This window comes from Carettochelys insculpta, chromosome 2 (assembly GCF_033958435.1).
Source record: "Carettochelys insculpta isolate YL-2023 chromosome 2, ASM3395843v1, whole genome shotgun sequence".
NCBI classification, from domain to species: Eukaryota; Metazoa; Chordata; order Testudines; family Carettochelyidae; genus Carettochelys; species Carettochelys insculpta.
In genome coordinates this window covers 249,856,579-249,877,172 of record NC_134138.1, presented here as the reverse complement: position 1 = coordinate 249,877,172, position 20,594 = coordinate 249,856,579, and the positions used below count along the sequence as shown (strand labels likewise).

General features: G+C 43.3%; 1 protein-coding gene across 3 annotated transcripts in view; it reads right to left on the bottom strand.

The window, feature by feature from the left end:
• SVIL (supervillin) overlaps positions 1–20,594 on the bottom strand; it is a 226,131-nt gene that overhangs the window by 203,009 nt on the left and 2,528 nt on the right. The window lies entirely within an intron of this gene.

The following is a 20,594-nucleotide window of genomic DNA, read 5'->3' as shown; positions in this document are numbered from 1 at the left end:
TTTGGAAAGAGAGGCTGCTGAACTCTTTTATATTCAAATTCAACACATTAACACGTGGTTTGAAACGGGATGCAAATTTTCTGGGTCATTATAGGGGCTCTTTTGCATACTAGACAATCTAATTGTTGACTTCCCCACCCCTACCCTGCCCATCTACTCTGATTTGTTCACCTCTTTTTTGATTTGTCAACCTTGATTACTATTTTTGGTTCTCTCTTCCTTAAATATTGAGTCTGTTCTGCTATGGCTATGGTCTGAAGAAGTGGGTCCGTCCCGCAAAAGCTCATCACCTAATAAATTATTTTGTTAGTCTTTAAAGTGCTACTTGACTGCTTTTTTCTTTTGATAGTATATAAAACTAGCACAACTTTCTCTCTGTTACTGATTTACAAACATGCTATTGTTTCCCCTAACCCCACCTCTCCCCTGCTGCCCCTGAGCTCAGATGTGCCACCACCCCCTTTTATTTTCCTAGAACTCGCTTCAGCCCCCACAGCTTCAAATTCCCATGTAGTGGATAATTTTCTATTTAGGCACATTCCACCCCACTTAAAATCCCTTAGTTAGCTCCCTTTGGCCTCCCAAGTTCTCTGCTCACTTTTTTTAAGCTACTCAGCTAGGATCCTCTCCCCCTGCTCAGCCCATGCTACTCATTGGATGGCCCCCTTTGTGCTCCCTGCCACTCACCCCCAACATACACAGGTGTGTTCTGTCAGAAGCATTTTATGCCTGGACACTTTCACTGATCATATAGTAAACCCTCGCTTTATGCGAGTGCACCATACACAGTAGTATTAATGCAAACGTTGAAATCCCGGGCTCCAGTTCCACACTCCCTGCAGCTGGGGGGAGCAGGCAGTGGAGCCAGGATGGAGGGCATGGCTTACCCCTGGGATTCCCGCAGTTGGTGAAAGCCATGGGGATGCCACTGCTGGGAGGATGGTGGGGGAGGGAAGCCCTTCTGCCTCAGGGAGCTGGGAGTCAAGTACAGCAGCTCCTGGTCAGTTTCCTGGGTCACCACAAGCAGCAGGGAGCCACGAAACCTGACCAGGTGCTCCTGTGCCTAGCTCTCTGCTCCCGGGGGCTGAGGGGCTTCCCCCACATCATGACCTCCTTTCTCCCCGCCCCCTGAGCCCCTGGGTAGCCAGGAACCAGACACACTACCTGGTCAGCCTTCCAGCTCCCACAAGCAGCCGGGGGCCATTTGGAGCAAATAGGGATGGTGATAGATCCTACTGTAGGTGCAGGGGACTGGACTCTCTGGCCTCTCGAGGTCCCTTCCAGCTTTATGAGATAAGATAGAACTCTCTCGAATCAGTGTAACTGTGTACCAAACAGAGTAATTGTTTCAACCAGCAGATCAAGATTTCTCCTATAACTTTCAAGACAAAAAAGCCAACCAACAAACAACCCCATTGAATATTAGTGCTCTGATGTTAATCCTGACAAAACAGGTTTTCCACAGTGGAAAATAAGTGTTTAGCCAGAAACGGGGGTAGGGGGGTTGTTTTTATGACTACTGGTAATTTGAGGGAAATGTAGTTCAGCTATTTCAAAAATATAAACACCAGATCCAAAAATATGCTGCATTACATTGAATATACCAAATAAAATTTCAAGTTATGTTATGTTTTTTCCCCGCAAAGCAGTGCACTATCATCAAACCAAAGAAACCCTCCTACTTATTTAACAGTCTTGTTAATGCTTAATATGGCCATTAAAACGAGAATGGGCTGAAGTCAAACTAGACCTGGTAATAGACACAGGGCCAAAAACCATTTATTTCCAAAGTTTCCCCTCATGGGGCCCACACCTCCCTTTTAATTTGAATCGGCTGATTCTTTCCAAAGTTGCAAGCAATCTCAACCATTGATAGCAGGAAGGGAATGCCCAACCTTCTAAAAGGTCCCTTCAGCTGAGACAGATGAATTATCCAGGCTGTGAAATTTTCCTTTCCTAAAGGAATGTCTACATACTAATTAAAAACGAGGGCTGGCCAGCATCAGGCTCAGAGCCTCAGGCTAAAGGGCTATTTAATTGTGGAATACAACCTTTGGGTGCAGGCTGAAGTCCTGGCCGTAGGACCATGCAAAGAGCAGGGGGAGAGGGGTGAAGGGTTACACAGCTGGGACAGGCCAAGTCCAAACATGTACACCACAAATTAAATAGCCCCTTAGGTTGAGCCCAAGTTAGCTGGCACAGCAGTGCTAGCCGTGGGTGCCTAATTGCAGTGTAGACATACCCGTAATTACAGGCTGTTAAATATACTTTGAAGGAAATGCACAAAATTTATTTCCAGCACGGAACGTAGGACAATCCTCTTAATTAAATAAGCTTAGGCCTTTGATATCAAACGTCTATCCCAGTTCTGAATAATCCACTTGTCTGCAGAACGGACTCAATCTCTGGACCTTTTTATTTGAAAAATATTGTTCAGGTACACACAGGAATTCTGTTTTTCCATTCTTCTTAAGTTTACAGATCAGTTATAATGTAATTTTTACAGCAGGGTCTCCCCTGAGGGGGAAGCAAGATCATCCTTTAAATATGGATACTCACAATATAGTAACAGAGAGGAAGCCGTGCCAGTCTATACACAAACAAAAAGCAGTCAAGTATCACTTTAAAGACTAGCAAAATAGTTTATTGGGTGAGCTTTTGTGGGACAGACCCACTTCTTCAGACCACAGCCAGACCAGAACAGACTCAGTATTTAAGGCACAGAGAACCAAAAACAGTAAGCAAGGAGGACAAATCAGAAAAAGATAATCAAGATGAGCAAATCAGAGAGAGGAGGGGTGGGTGGGTGGGTGGGGAGGTCACGAATTAGATTAAGCCAAGTATGCAGACAAGCCCCTATAGTGACTCAGAAAGTTCCCGTCCCGGTTTAAACCATGTGTTAAATGTGCCGAATTTGAATATAAAAAAAAAAAAAAGACAGCTCGACTGTTTCCCTTTGAAGAACAGTGCAAAAAAATTCTTTTTTCAGTAACACACATACCTTCAGGTCATTAATAGAATGCCCCATTCCACTAAAATGTTGACTAACTGGTTTGTGGATCTGGACTATTTTGATGTCTCTTTTGTGCCCATTAACCCTTTGTCTAAGGGAGTTGGAAGTCTGTCCAATATACAAAGCATCTGGGCATTGTTGGCACATGATGGCATATATGATGTTAGTAGAGGAGCAAGAGAAAGTGCCTGTGATTCTGTGAGTAACCTGGTTAGGTCCAGTGATGGTATTTCCAGAGAAGATAAGATATGTGGACAAAGCTGGCAGCGGGCTTTGTTGCAGGGAAAGGTTCCAGGACTGGTATTCCTGGGGTATAGACTTTGGCTGTTAGTAAGGATCCTCATGAGGTTGGGAGGTTGTCTGTAGGAGAGAACAGGCATGTCACCCAGGGCCTTCTGGAGTGTGGCATCCTGATTAAGGATAGGTTGTAGGTCTTTAATAATTTGTTGCAGTGGTCTGAGTTGGGGGCTGTAGGTGATGAGCAGTGGTGTTCTGTTCTTGGCTTTTTTGGGCTGATCTTGGAGTAGCTGGTCTCTGGGTATTCATCTGGCCCTGTCCATTTGTTTTTTTGCTTCTCCTGGTGGGTAGTTCAGGTTTATGAATATTTGGTAAAGATCTTGTAGTTTTTGGTCTCTGTCAGGGGGATCAGAGCAAATGCGATTGTATTGAAGAGCTTGACTCTAAACAATGGATCTAGTCATGTGTGCAGGATGGAAGCTAGAAGGGTGTAGATAAGTATAGCGATCAGTAGGTTTTCGGTACAGTGTGGTACTGATCAGGCCATCCTTGATGCTTTGATAACGTCCCTCTTCCAGAGAAAGGCATGCAGAATTCTTCGGCCGAAGAGAGCAATTGGCTGAAGATGAGATCGCTAGTATGTATAAGTTGATGAATTTACCTATTGGTAACAAGCAGTCCTGTAGCACCTTTGGAAGCTAACAAATTTACATATTGGTGTAAATATTAGCTCTCAATGCAGAAGAAAAAGCTCAGCATCAAAGTCTAGTTTTTAAGATAAGGAAGAAGACAGATTTATTTTGGGAATGAATCGGGTCCATTTAGAGTCTATTGTAAGAATTACTATTTGCCTCAAATAAAAGTACAACATTGGAATGGGAGTAGAGGAGGAGGGAAGAGGGGAACTCAGACTCAAACTCACTTGACTGGAGATGGTAACTATCAGCAGGTCATTTGACTAGACCAGAAATATGAAAGACACCCACAGGGACAGATCAATCTGGATAGGGCTGCAAAAAGTAGAACTATTGCATGGTCACAGAACCCAACCTTATGTACCTGGAATAAAAGTTACTTTGACAATGAAGTATTTAGTGTTGGGATTATACAAAAAAAACAGTCTTTTCTTAAAGATTACCAGAAGCATTACACTACAGAGCTTGACTTTGCTTGGGCCTCATCCTTGGCAGTCACTCGATAATGAGTAGGACATCTTCATTTCACCCTCATATTTGAGAGTCCATTGTTGCACAATACTATGGCAGTTATGTTGTCTTGAAGCAGCCTTAAAATGCTAATGGATTTTTTGGGGCAGACAGACAGTCTTTGAGAGCATGGTCCACAGGGCATAACCACTCAGTTGAATGCTTTGGACAAGTCAATGAAACTCATATCTAAGGTTTGGTTTTGTTCACGACATTTTTCTTGCAGTTGCTGGAGAACGAAGATCATGTCTGCTGTTCCTCGGAATGGTCAGAAGGCACACTGGAAGAAATTCTTGTGAGAATGACAGGAGTAGGTTTGCAAGGATTTGAGCTAAGATTTTTCCCTGCCATTGAAAGGAGGCAGATACCACGATAGTTTCCACAGTCCAACTTGTGGAAGAGGCTGACAATTAGTGGGTCTCTGAAATATTGTGGAATCTGCTCCTTATCAAAAGATCTTGAGAATCAGGAGGTGGAGCTGTGGCTCAGCTTCTTCAAAGACTTTGGTGGGGATTCCTTCTAGTCTGGTTGCCTTGTTGCACTTCATCACTTTAATAGCAGCCTGGACCTCATTCAGGGTAGGAAGTGTTACAAGATCATCCCTAGGTTGTTGCTGAGGGATTTGGTCAAGGGATTCTAGGATCATGGTGGAAGGGCTGTTCAAGAGCTCATTATAGTGATCCCTCCAGTGAGAAGCAATAGCTTCATTGTGTTTCAAGAGTTGGGTACCATCCTTTGATCTTCGGAGACTGATTCCATGGTTTCTGGGTCCATAAACAGCTTTGGTAGCACTGAAGAAACCTCTTGTATCATTGAAGCCCGCAAGATGCTGGAGTTCTCATGCCTTCTAACAGTCTGTCACTGTTTTCTTCCAGAGTCCTTGTTTCACACTGGACTTCTGCCTTGGCAGGTGCTTCTCTCTTTGTTGTGCAGTTGATGTTGTTTTGTCAAGCCCTGAAGGATTTCCTTTCTGACACAATCAAGCATTCAACTTCCACAGTTCTCATCAAACCAGACCTGATGTTTCCTGGTCTGGTAACCAATGGTTTCTGCACAAGCTCCAATCATGACATTTTTTAAATTGATGATAGTACACTCTGAAGATATGGAAGAACACTATCAGCAGCTTGCCTTGGAGTGCTATCTAGAAGTCACTCGCCTGATGGGGTTCCTTCAAGCCTTGCACCTTGATCTTTCACCAAATCTGTTTCCTCTGACTTCTCCATTTGGTGAAAATCCTAATCACCATTGTGGATCGAATAAAGTGGTGATCAGTCCAGGAGTCATCAGAGCTAGTTGTTGCACGTGTGAGAAGGACATCCTGCCACTCCAGTGTATGAGGTGCCAGTGCTTTGATCAAGGATGCTGCCATGAGGTCTTAAATTTGTTTTTCCTGGCAGATCAGGATGTTTGTGATGACTAGCTCATGTTCCACACATTTTTTTTAAGGAGGAGCAATCCATTAGAGTTGCTGTTGCTGACTCCTTCTTTCCCAATGGCAGGCTGCCAGAGATCCATGTCTCTTCCAACCCTGGCACTGAGATACCCAAAAAGATGACAAGATTGTTCTCTTGGGTTATGTCTTTCAGGACTGTGTCCAACTGGGTGTAGAGCTTCTCCTTCACATCATCTTTGGTGTCTAGAGTTGGTGCATAAGCACAAATGACAGTTGCCTGTTGGTGTCTGGCAATCTTCAAGCAGGGAGTCACGAGATACTCACTGATGTTGACAGAGACTTCAGATAGGATCTTTGTCAGTTCATTTTTTATAGCAAATACTATTCCATGAATTCATTTTTCTTTGGAGTTTCTTTCCACAAAAATGCGTATCCTCCACCTTCTTCTCTTAGCTGTCCTTCAAGTCTACGTGTTTCTGCCAGAGCAGCAATATCTATGTTGAATCATTCCAACTCATGGGAGATGACTGCTGTGCATCTTTCAGGTCGCTCACTGTCTGGGCTGTCCATTAGAGTCTGAATATTCCGTGTTCCAAAGTTTACTGTTTAATTTCAACCGCCTGGAGGTGAACCCACTGGATGAAGTTATCCAGTCAGGGGGACTGAGGTGGACTATGTTTAGAGCAACTTTTCTAGCCCCCTCCCCATATGGGGTGGGCAGAGTGATTCTAAATAGGGCTACTCTGTCGTGGATGCAGCAGCCAGACCATTCTACCACCTCAGTCCTCGAAAATGGAACAACTGTTACATACATCCACTGCTTACATGCTGATTCATGACTGAAAGCTTCCAGATTTCATAATCCTGCTGCTGTCGCCATCTGCCAGTCACTGTAGGACTTACGTTTAGGAGAGTAGTACACAAAGGAAGACGCCTGCGCCTGACTTCTTTTAACACTATGGGGGGGGACTGTTGCACTGCACCCACTACATGTTTTTTGACAGAAAGAAAACCTCAGATCCAATGGCACGGAATCCATGACAACTGGGAGTCTCCTGTCCACTGCAGCCTTCATCTGCCTTCACAGTCGTTGTAGCATTTGCTTTGCTACCCTCCACCTTTTGTGCCATCAAGGACTTTAAAGACTGTCCTTTGTCTGGATCCTTCCCGTTGATCTTGTTGCCATAGGTGACCCTGCTGGGAGCACAAGACTCCCTGTGACATCGCTTGCTGGTTCACTGGAGCACACAAGACCACTCATCATGACTAGGTGACATGTTGGAGATTATGTTGGACATTCATATATCCTTATCAAGACCCTTTGGGGAATTCAAGGCTGTCTATTTGTTTCAACATAGTAGTTACATATTCTACCACACAGTGGAATATGTTCAGCTTGCTGACTCCTCTTGTGGGCCAATGAGAATGATCACTTCCCCCAAACCAAAATGTGTCTAGTCCCAGATGGGTGGGCTGGTTTTGCAATAGCACAATACTCATGAGACAGAGACACCAGAAAAGTCAGTCAGTTTTGTGAGCCACAACGTCTTCAGCCAGAAAGGCATAAACTGTGTAACCACAGCGCTCTCCTTCCTACTTTTTCTGACAAAGCAGGTCTTTGCCCACAAAAGCTTATGCTTCAAAATATCTGTTAGTCTGTAAAGGTGCCACAGGACTTCTTGTTGTTTTTGAAGATACAGACTAACTCAGCTACATCCAATTCTATTGTTCTTCAGGATCAGAAAAAAAGTAAAGACAGGAAAGCACCTGGCAGAGACATTGCCCAGCTTTGCAAGGTCATTCCCCACATGAAGAGAACAAAGGGCCTTTTATTGGGGTTTCTAAAGGAAAGGCCACCAAGTCAAACTGACTTTCAGTAACCAAAGATATGATCAGGTGCAGAATCCTCTCTGTTTAATCAAGATTTCCACAGGAGAAACAGAGTTTCTCTCTTCCTTGATGGGCAGCACAGAGACAGGAAACTGGTCTGTCAAGAGAAACATGTTCTTTCAAGCTTATTTACGTAACCCTTGCTGGGGTCGTTAGGTGTTACAGTAACATATGGGCTGTGTCTACACTAGCCCAAATCTTCGAAATGGCCATTTTGAAGATTACTAATGAGGCGCTAAAATGCATATTCAGTGCCTCATTAGCGTGCTGCAGTTCTTCAATATTGCTGCTTTTAGCTGCCACGCAGCTCGTCAAGACAGGGGTTCTTTTCAAAATGACCCCACCAACTTTGAAATCCCCTTATTCCTATCTGCAGATAGGAATAAAGGAAATTTAGAAGAGCTGCGGCCAGCAGCATGCTAATCAGGTGCTGAATATGCATTTCAGTGCCTCATTAGTAATCTTTGAAATGGGCATTTGCATGGCCATTTTGAAGAGTTGGGCTAGTGTAGACATAGCCATAATAAATAACCATTTTGTGACAATTCCAGATACTACTTCCTACAACAGAAAGCATACACACTATGGACAAACATCTTTGGCCTGAAGGTCACTAATAAATAAAAACCTTGAACATTCCTGCCTACTGCCTGACAGAAGCCACCTTCGGTCCTCTGGAATCTCCACTATGTTGCATCTGACAAAGCAGGTCTTTGCCAACAAAAGCTTATGCTCCAAAATATCTGCTAAAGGTGCCACAGGACTTCTCATTGTTTTTGCGGATACAGACTAACGCAGCTAGCCCTCTGATTCGCTTCCATCCCTTGTTATGCAGCACCCGATAGCTTGTTATTCTCTATGGCTGTTTCTGCACAGACCACTTTCTTTGAAAGTGGCATGGTAATAACACGGCCCAAAATATGCTAATAAGGCACAATGCAAATCCTCCACATCTCATTAGCATATGGCCACATGATTTCGAGTCCGGAAGACCCTTCTTCTGGATTCCAAAATGCAATGTAGAAGCGGGGCCCCCAGGGAGCTTCCGGAAGGAAGTCCTTCTTCCGGAGGCCCCTTCTTCCCAAAAGTTTTTGGGAAGAAGGGGCCTCTGGAAGGACTTCCTTCCAGAAGATCTCCCCCCACAGGGGCCATGCTTCTGAACAGCATTTTGGAGTCCGGAAGAAGGGTCTTCTGGACTCCAAATCACATGACCATATGCTAATGAGACAGGGAATTTGCATCTGCACCTCATTAGCATACTCCAGGCCATGTATTAGCATGCAAAGTGGCCTGTGTAGAAATGGCCTATATGTAAGAGTTCCCTGCCTTGCATTACAGCCTGTTCTAAGAAGCATTTGAAAAAAGAGCTAAATACAATTTAAAGCAAATGGCCCCTACTACTATTACTACTGTTTGAACTGAATAACTTGCTATTAAAAAAAAAATTTCAGTCTGCCTTTAAATACAAAATCAATATAACACTCACAGAAACCACAATCAGCAGCTCTACCCATACCACTGGAAATTTTTGACATAGCTACACTTCATTCCTAACCACCTGATCTCCAAAGGCTATGTGTACAGCCCAGGGTTTTTTGGAAACAACTTATTTTGACATTCTAGCATTCACACTGCAAAAGCATTTTGAAATTGAGTGTTCACACTAGAGAATCCAATTTTGAAATTAGAGCAAGGATGGGATGCCTCCCTAGAGGCCAATTAAGTCATAATTACCTCTGCTTAGTACATACTAAGTCAACTTTGAAATTGAAAGTAGAGGGTCAGAGAAATAGTTCGGTTTGGTGGCGTTACTATTTTGAGTTAAATGCCCAGTTATTCCAGAACAACAAGCTTTGCAATGTGGATACAAAGTTTTTTGTTTGCCTTGTTTCTCTTTTTTCCAGCAAAAGGGGGTTTTCCCCCTCAAAAAAAATAGGTAGACAAGTCCTCACAGTATCACCAATGAAACAAACATTTTGCCAAAGCTCTGAATTATCTGGTATAGCATTTTAAGTTGAGAGGACTTTCAGAGCAGGCAATCCTCAATGAAATGGGGAGGAAAGGACAACAGATTAATAATGTGACTTCAAAGGGTGATTTCTCAAAACCACAGGGATTTTTTTTTGTTAAAATTAGTTTTCTATAAAAGCCACTAAAAATAGACCCACAGCAAAAATAATTTTGTTGAATATATTTTTAGTTAACTATGAGCCTATTTTATACCTAGAATCAAATGTCTAGGGTATGGTTTATGTGCCAATCAATCATTCACGCTAATATACTGCGACATTTTCTTTTAAGACCTTGGTTTAGCCACATTAAACTGTAAACACAAATATAGGTCATCAGTTTAGCAGTCAACCCATTAGAAATAGCAGAGCTGGTTACAATGCCTAGTATCTACCAAAAAAGTAAAGTATTAGGAGGACATAATTCTGTTTAACCAAAAAGCAACACGTGCAGCTGCAGTTGCCTGTTTTAAGCAACTGACAAGTTCAGAGACGGAAAAGTTGCAGAACAGCTGGGGAACGCAAGACACTTTTGAACAGGCTATTTGATCCAAAATAATGACATGTTTATACACAACACAATGGGAGCAACAGCCAAATGCAGGTCTGGCATATGCACCACAGCTGCTCCTTCATAGGCATAGCACAGTAAGCGGCTACAAAGGAGTTCACACTCAAAAATACTGACTTGCATCCTAAAGCAGTAGTTTAATTACCAAAACAAACAGCTTATTTTCCAATTAGGCAAATTCTAAATCACAAGTTAACCTCAAAAACAGATAGTCCCTTTGTCACTACAAATATTGTGACCTGACCCTTGCTTTCCACCAGCTGTTAGGAAAACAGGTTTGTTCAGTTCTACCCTATTGTGTAAGTTGCCATCTGCAATACACAATGCTTCCTTCTTACCACTGTAGTTTGAGGCACTATGAAGGAAGAAAGAAAAAAGTGTAAGTAAACTTGCTAAGATCCTACCTACATAAAAGTTACTTTAAAAGCATCCAGCACTTCAGAAGATTTTTTTTTAAAAAAAAAAAAAAAAAAAAGGGAGAGCTACGAGTCCTACTTTTGTGAAAAATACAAGCTTATTTCCTAAAACAGCAAGACAATTCTGCCCTCAGTTTGTGTTTTTAGCAAATGATAACATCCTTGCGTGTTGTTATGCAATCACTACTAACATTTTGCAAGCGGTGTGTAGCTACATGAAAACATAATGCAACAGTAACCAGTTCCAAATACCTTATTTCAATAACTTTCATGTAGGTCCTTGTTTCCCTATTTCCAAGTCTTGAAATTGTATTAGGGTTGGTCTACAAGCTATGAAGTTCAGCAGAGCTAACCATATTGCTCAGGGCTGTGACAAATTTCATGCCATGTGATGTAATTAAGCAGCCCCAACCTAGGTATGGTCACCCCTAGGTCCAAAGGAGACTTCTTCCATCAACATAGCACCGCCTACAGAGGTTGGGTCAGCTTAACGTCACTGCTCACGGGGTGTGGACTTTTTACACCCTGAGCAATGGTGTTATACTCATCTAATTTTTTGTTTTCCAAGTGTAAACCAGGCATGAGCATCTAGAAGGCCTGCCCTAGCACCTCTGCGGGATTGCTAGCATAGACATTCCCTCACCAGTGTTATATCAAAGGCACCACCTTTCTTGCCAAGGATAAAACAGGAGTGAATGGTGTTGACAAACCCATCGCTGTTCAGCAGCTTGGAGGAGACTTAATTTTCTTCCACTTGTGCTGAGCAGCAACACACAAGCTAGGTCACACAACTTCATAGTTTATCGTGCTTAAGTGCATGTAACTCCCCATTAGAAAGTCAATTCTGAGTTACCCAGTCATTGTTGGGGAGGGAAGAACAGACCTTTCTGTGCCATATGGGCGACAGCTATTGAGGTCACATGCAATATGTTTGACAACCACAATGTACTAAGTTCAGATATCACTGTAGATGAAGTACTGTATGCAACGCTCTCAGAACGCTCTGCTGGTGACAAGCGGCAAACCCCTCCAAGGTGCTGCTATAGCTTCAGACAACACCACATGGAGTCCCCTATCCATATGCCCTGTGGCCTGGTGTACAAGTGCACAGCATAGGAGAGTCCAATGCTGCCAAGCTAATTAGCAGGGTGCCCACAGCTAGGTTTGTATCTCTCGTGGTGGGGCACATCTGTACGTCTGACTGCACATAACAGAGTTTACCACATATGTGAACAGGGAGGGATAGTGCAGTGGTTGTAACGTTGGCCTTGCAAGCCCAGGGTGGTGAGTTCAATCCTTTGGGGGCCTTTCAAGTGTCAGAGGCAGGTTAGATTTATAAATAAATAAAATCTGTCAGGGACAGCGATAGGTCCTGCTGTGAGAGTAGGAGACTGGACTCTGTGACCTCTGAAGGTCCTTCCAGGTCTATACGATATGTATAGCTCCATCTTTTTAAAAGACTAGAGGAAACATTACCCCACAGACAGATAAACTGCATTTGTGTTCCCTGATCCACTCACAAAAATCACACCAGAAAATAAATCTCCCAGGCCCCTGAGCCTTACATCTCAGAACAGTACCAACTGCCCTGGTCAGAAGCCTGAGAAGTGTAAATTTGCTACACCGCCCTCATTGTGGCAAAGACACAATCTAGCTTCGGGAAACCTGACCTAGGTTTATAAACCACTTCAAGCAGGACATATTATTTTAAGTGAAAATGTAAAAATGGATTAAGTACAGAAAAGTTTTAAGCGATCTCTGACCTTTTGTACTTAATAAAAGGGTAAGCACACAGCCTAAACCTTATCAGATTTCAGGTACAGCTCCACTTGCCAGTTTTATCACAAAAAGGTCAGGTTTTTGCAAAAATACCACACTACTGTCTTCACTAGAAATCCACATTTTGCATTGAAACTCAGCAGCTTCAGCCCAAAATATAAGCCATCCCAAAGAGAGAGTCCCTTTGCTTTTTGTGCTGATAGGCCAGTGAAGACTCTCAATTGCTTTCACAGGTCTAACGGCCCTCCTAACTGTTCCACAATGCACAATGGCTGTTCGTTGAAACTCAGCAGTACTGCCTGCAGGTATGCACCCCTACCCATTAGCTCCTGGTAGCTAGTGCTGTCACAGCTCAGGGTAATGCAACAAATCATTGTGCAATCTTCCTGTTGCCTCCCACAAGGCAAACTCAGGCAGGCATAACAGGCTGAGCCGAGTCGGGGTGTGAACATAAGGCTGAGGTAGGTGTCTCCACATCCTCTAGAACTGGATGCTTCTGCAGACTGTCACACTTTTTTCTTGGCCATCACTCACTAACAAGTAGAGTATCTTCATGCTACCCTCCTATGTGTGAGTTTGCTGTTGGCCGATCAGCCAGATTCTGGAGCCACAGATCTTACTCATACAAGGGGCAGGTGGTAGTAGCTCTTGGAGAGGTGTGGGGCAGTTTTTGATGCTCTTCTTCCCTGCCTCTTCTCATGTGCACTGTGCGAGACCTCTCAAATGGCGCCACCCCCTCACAGATGACTGTTCTCCACCGGGGATGGTCTTGGACAAGGTTTTCCTCAAAACGTCAACATTGATGCTGCACTTTTTCATGTGTGCCTTCAGCCTGTCCTTACATCACTTCCACTGGCCCCTCAATGCTGCTTTAACTCAGAAAACAGAATCTGTTTTGGGAGGCACTGATCAGACATCCGAACCACGTGACCAGTCCAACAAAAGTTCTTCATTAACAATAATGGCTTCATTGTTGGTCAAGTTTAACTCTTCCAGGATGCTAGTATTCACACACCTATCCTCTCAAGAGATATTTAGAATTCTACTGTGGCAGTGTTGATGATATCGATCAAGTGCCTTCAAATGGGGCTTTTACATGCCTACAGTAGCATTGGAACAACCACTGCACAGTGTACATAGCAGCTTTGTCTTGGGATAGATGTCCTCGCTTTCAAAGATCCTTCATCTCAGGCAGGCAAAAGCAGAGCTAGCACAACTCGGATGACACTGGATTTCACACAACAATATCGACCTTAGTGGAAGGATGACTTCAAAAAGGTCTAGTAAGTGCTCCACATTTTCCAGCAGTTGTGCACTGACTCCAATAGAAGGTGCATGAGATTGTCCCATCAGCAAGGGTTGGTGGAGTACCTTCGGCTTTTTGATGTTCAGTGTGAGGCTGAGATTCTTGTATGCTTCAGTGATGGCACTTAAGATGGTCTGATGGGCTGTGGGAAAAAGAGTAGCAATCGTGCTGTCATCTGCACACTGGAGCTCCATGACAGGTTGTGGAGGTCTTGCTTTTAGCCTTCAGTTTCAGGAAACTGAAAAGCTTCCTGTTCATTCTATAGACAACCTTCACACCACATGGAAGTTTGCCATGAATGACGTGAAGGGTCATGGCAATGACACAGCCCTGCTTGACTCCCATATTGACCTCAAAGGGATTGCTTTGGGATGGGATGTTGCTCAATACTTTGGCAGTCATGTTTTCATGAAGCAGCCTCAAGAGGCTAATGAATTTTTTTGGGGCAGCCGATCTTTGAGAAGATGGCCCATAGAGCTCTATGATTGACTGAGTCGAATGCTTTGGTCAGGTCAATGAAACTCATAAGGCTTGGTTTTGTTCATGATATTTTCCTTACAGTTCCTGAGCAGCGAAGATCGTGCCACCTAGTCTTTAGAACGATCAGAAGCCACACTGGGATTCTGGAAGAAATTCTTGAGTGGCAGGAGTCTGCAAGGATTTGAACTAAGATCTTCCCTGATGTTGAAAGGAAGGAGATGCTATGATAGTTTCCACAGTCTGACTTGTTGCTCTTCTTAAGGAAGCTGATGATCAGCATGTCTCTGAAATCTTGCCGCACCTGCTCCCTATCCCAGGGCTTGAGAATCAGGAAGTGGAGTTGTTTATGAAGCTTGGGCCTGACTTTTTTGAATACTTCCGTGGGTATTCCATCTAGTCTGCTTGCCTTATTGCACTTCATTGCTTTGACAGCAGCTTGGACCTCACTCAGGGTAGGAAGTGTTGCAAGATCATCCCTAGACGGTTGCTGAGGGATTTGGTCAAGGGGTTCTCGGACCACAGTGGAGGGGCAGTTCAAGAGCTCATTATAGTGCTCCCTCCAGATGGTCCTTCAAGGGTTGGGGACCATCATTTGATCTTAGGGGATTGATTTCGTGGTTTCTCAGTCCTAAACAGCTTTGGCAGCATTGAAGAAACCTCTTACATCATTGACGTTTGTGGGATGCTGGAGTTCTTGCGCCTTCTCAGAATTCTTGTTTTATGTTGGACTTCTGTCTTGGCCTTGGCGTGCACCTCTCTCTTCATTGCACAGCTGATGTCGCTTTGCCAAGCCCTAAAGGCTTTCCCTTTTTGCCTCAATCAGGTGTTTAATTTCCACATCCTTCTCATCAAACCAATCCTGATACCTGCTGGATTGGTAGCCAACACTTTTTCCACAAGCACCAATGGTGGCCTTTCAGTCGACACCAGTGTTCTGCCACATCTTCAGGGTGTACTATCAGCAGCTTCCTTTGGAGCGCTACCTGGAAGTCACTTCGTCTGATGGGGTCCTTCAAGCCTTGTTCTGAGATTTAAAAGTAGCCATCCTGCAACAAAAAAAACTTCAAAAACAGACTCCAAAGAGAAACTGCAGAACTGCAATTCATTTGCAAATTTGACACCATCAACCAGTGATTGAACAGAGACTGGGAATGGTTGGCCAATTACAAAAGCAGTTTCTCCTCTCTTGACGTACGCACCTTCACATTAGCTACTTATATTGGGCCACATCCTCCCTGACTGAAGTAACCTGGTTTCTCCTCTTTTGATATTCACAACTCCACATTAGCTGCTGATAAAGAGCCACACATCCTTTGTGACTAATCTGACCTTGTCAACTCTGGCCCTAGTATTGACTGAGATGCCCTCCTTTTCTTGAGCCTATAAATTTAGGCTCTCCTCTGGAACCCCCACTTTCCTATGGTCACTTGCATGGCATATTTGCATGAAATATCATAACCATGAAATTAATGATGAATATGAAGAGTACAGGGAGCTACTTTAAGGTGCAGAATGCCACATGCCTCCAGGAAACAAGCAGTAGAGGGCTATGGTGGATTACTTTGGTTGTAAATACTTCTGGGTTTAAAATGACAGCAGAGTTTCTTTCAGATCCACCAATAGGACAGGACCTTCTGTCCAAAAGAGGCCCCAAGCCTTCAGCCCAAGACTTTGGCCTAGTAGCCCCCATATGACTGAAAGTCTCTGTCTGACCTCTCATCACTATTTTAACATGGGCATAGGACTTCGCCTGTTTCTCTATCATTTTCTATCCTTTGCTTTAGCCTAAGAATAAATGTGCTTACTTAGAAAGAACTGTGTAGTAATGTGTAAATGCTGCCAAGATTCAGTTCATAGATTCCAAAGCAAAAGGAAAGTACAGGCTCTGGTTGTTACAAGTCTAGATAGCTGCAAATATCACAGTATAAGGCAGTGTAGTTGTAAAAATTGCCAGTGAAAAGGGAGAAAGATGTACCCAAAAGGAGTTGATGGCTGAGAACCCTAAAACTACAAGTGTTTGCCCTCAAACAAGACTGGGGGAAGAGGGCGTCAATGATACAGTTAAACTGCTATACCCACTCATCCTTCACATGTTAAGGTTTCCTGTGAATTAAGAGCAATCCGTAGTATTACGATGTTTTCTTAACACCTACTTTGTCCTAATTAACAGCATCACAACAGCTACATGAAGAGAGGCAAAAGTAAAGGAAATTAAGACTAAGGGAGAACAATTTACCTGATTCAGAAGCAAGAATATTTTGAGCCACTAATGGTAAAGCAGGAAGTGCAAGCCACCTTCCGCCCCACAATTATATAATCAAAAGCTATTTTAAAAAGCAGTGTATTTCTAAGTAAACCTTCTACAAGCCAGTCTCAAATGCTTAAATCAATTCCTCTCATAGTAGCCTATGAATAAGATCAAATTTGTCAAGTCCCAAATGCACATTTTACCATATTTAGTAAATTCAGCAACATTAAAACTGCATTCCCCTGTGGATTTACAAAATATTGAATACAAACTAGATTAAAATCCCAGTGATCAAGAAAAAGTATTTTAAATTTCTACTCAAACAAAAAAGGTTTGAAATCGAGATTGAAAAACCAACAAAAAAAAAAAAATGAAGTGACAAGCCTGTGATCCTAATTTTTGTTTAAACAGAAAAATGGCACTGTTTGCCTATGCAATTGCCATATAAACAGAACCTATTCCACAATCTATTTGACAGTTACATTTAAACCTTAGTTTTTCAATATTTAAACCATATTACCATATTCTTTCCACCTCCAAAGTAAATTGATGTGGCGAGTGGGGGTGGGGACAGGGGCAACCCCTGCTGTCACATCACAAGGCCCCCCCATAAATCCCTCAGTCCCTCCCATCCATAGGACAGTTGGGGCAGCCACTGCACAGATCCCAAAGACATTGCCCCTGGGGTGGCTGCTCCACTTCATCCTACGGACAGGATGGCTCCAACTTCCACTGCCTGCAGAGAGGTCACGTTGGGGACTCAGAGCCTGGGTTCCCAGGTCTGTGCAGCAATACAAGCAGGAGTCCAGCTGTCTGCCAACCCAGGATCTCATTCCCTCACCCTCAGGAGAGGGTGAAGGCCAGCTCTCCCAACTTCTCACCAACCCACCCTTGGGTGGTCTGGGAGGGGCCATCAGCCAGGCGTCTCACCACAGGGCAGAAGTCAAGCTGGCAGCAGGAAGCCAGGGCTGCTCGGTTCCAGCTGCCTGGATTTGTTGGCAGTTTCACAGCTCCAGTAGGCTGCGATAAAATTGACAAGACAGTCAGTCAATGTAAGTGACTGTATCTATGTACAGACGCTGCATCACCTTAACTACACAGGTCTAGGCATTTCCCCTCTCACGGAGGTGGAGTTATTATGTCAGCATAGTATAGCACTTACAGCAGCTGACAAGGCTGTCTTGTATATATTGACATAATTAGATTGACATAAGCTGCCTTAAGTCCACCTAACTCTGTAACATGGACCATGCTTGGGTGTATTAAGCCAGAGCAAGACGAGAAAGACGACCAGTCCCAGGGCTCAGAGAACTTCCATAAACAGTTATCCACATCAGCTGCAATAAAATACACAGAACCAAACAACATAAGATGCCAATTCCATCTCTTTTGTATAATTTTGTGAAAAAACATAAAATGATCAAATAAGAAATTCCATCTGTTGATTACTGAATGCTAAGAATTTTCATTCAGGACTAAGTGATAAAATACATCCAGGAGAATTCCATTTCCTCCCTCCCTTCTCTATCTGTGTAAATAGTAATGATTAGTGTAAAGTGTTGAATGTCTACCAAAAAACGAATTTGGCTGCTACTTATATTCAAAACAAATGTATTTGAAAGTCATTCTTCAATTGTGGGGGGGGAAAAATGAAATCCATTTACCCTATAGACTTATGTTCATATTCTTAGGACTTTATATGAAAAGTAAATAACTGTTTTACTTCAATTGGAAGTCTGTCCTATGATGATTATTTAAAATGATCTCAATTTCAACCTCTTCACTGCATTATTAGGCATGCCCACATTAAAACGTACTAAGCCAAGAACTGAGAAGTCACCATCCATGTTTGTAAGAGACCTGGATTTCATTCTCTGATATCCTCCAAACAGTTTGCAGGACTAAATATATGTACAGACTGAATCATTTCTGCACCAGAATAAATTGCTATTTTTTCCTACTTTCCTTATCTGAAGAAGTGGGTTTTACCAATTTAATACATATGTTAGTCTCTAATGTGCTACTTGAGTGCTTGTTACTGGTTCTGGCAGTTAGTTCTATAATGAATGGGTGCTCTTCTGAAATTTCTTAATACCAGCTGTTTTCTGGTAGCCAGAGAGGCTACAATTAAGATACTTTAGAACTGTGCTAATGCTAACATGATGCACAATGGCAACAATTTAGAAGGTATATCAACATATTTAACAGCATTTACCCAGAAATCAGAGTAAACTAGTGAAGTCTTATCACTTCAGTTAAGAATGATTACATTTTTTAGTGAAGTGACAGCCCCAAGTCTCGCTTTAAAACCTTGTCCTTATGAGAGCAAAGCATGCCGGATATAAACTGGTTTGTCCCAGCACGACACATGTAGGCAGGACTGCTATCCATAATCATGTTGCTGAAAACATGCCCAGATTTAATCGCTCTGACAGCTTCAGAACAGTTTCTGAACATCCCAGCCATTTTGGTCCTGTTTATACTAAAGGTTACCCATACCATCAAAGTCAGATTAAACCACAGGCGTCATAGGCACTACCTAGGATCCAAGCTCCTGATGTCCTACACTTGGAATCTGAACACTTTCTTGAAAGGCAGCCCTCAGGATTGCAAAGAAAAGCCTGAAGCCATGTTGACCGTGACTGATGCAATGATCACCACAAAAAAAAAAAAAACCACCAGAAATCACAAAACCATAGGGCTAGCAGAAGCCTCAAGAAGTCCAGCCTCTTGCGCTGTGAACAAACAAGTAAACCTTGATGGATATTTGTCCAATTTGTTTTTGGATTATTCCAGTGCTGAGGACTCCATGACCTCTATTTGAAGTACATTCTAGAGCTCAACTACCCATAGAATCAGAAAGTGTTTCAGAATACCCAGCCTAAAATCTCCCTTGCTGCAGATTAAGCCCATTACTCTGTCCCTACCTTCAGTGGACATGAACTATTCGTCAATGCTCTCTTTATGACAGTCAATATACTGGAAGTCCTGTCACGTCACTTTCTCAGTTGTCTTCCCTCACAACTGACCATGCCTAGTGTGCTTCCCCCCAGCTTTTTCTCATAGGTCAGGTTTTCTAACCATTTTATCACGTTTGTTGCTCTCCTCTCGACTTTCACATTTGTCCAGATCCTGCCTAAACTGTGATGCCCAGAGTTGAATACAAGAGTGTAGTTGGGGCTTCACCAGTGCCACTGTAATCCTCAGAAGTATTACCGCCTAGACAGTTATTCCTATTTTGCAGATATTCATCTGATTTTTGCTTCCCATGTGAAGTACTTTGCACTTGTCTCCATTTAATTTCATCTTGTTGAATTTGGACCAACCCTCCACTTTGCCAAAGTAATTTTGAATTTTAAGCCTGACCTCCAAGGTATTTGTAACCCTCCCACCTGGCTGTCACCTGCACATTCCATAAGCCTACTCTATTACTCAATTAATGAAAATGGACTAGCACTGGACCTGGGACTGACTTCTGAAGGCCCCCTCTCTCCCCCAGCAATACACCCTTCCAATCTGACAGCAAGCCACCCATAGCTAGTGTTTGAGTATGGTCAGTTATCCACCCACCTTATGTTGAATATAGTCTGAGAGACTCTCAATGACAGCCTCTCTTGGCAGTGAGCTACCCCATGCATCTCAATGGGGTGTCAGCTATGCCTGGAAGAAGCCAACACCATCCTAGGTGGACTTGGTAATAAAAGGGTACAACAGGCCCAAGCTCCCTTCCCTTGACTAGCACACGAAGTAGCATTCTATGGATCACGCTGCCTCTTGGGAGGAGGAAGGGAAGCCCTGTTGCCCCCCTGCGTGGCATGGGACCACATGATACTGTTCCTGTCCCTCTGGAAGGTGAGTGTCACTGCTATTCCTAAGAGCAGAGGCAGGCCCCATGGTATCCGAGTAGGATTGGGGCAGAGACACATCAAGGCATCCTCTGTTTGGCTGTATATCCTAGGCCTTGAATAATAGTCCAGTCAGTCAGTTTTACCATTACGAACATCAACCAAGCTGCACAGATTAACTAGGAGTTTTCCGTTATAT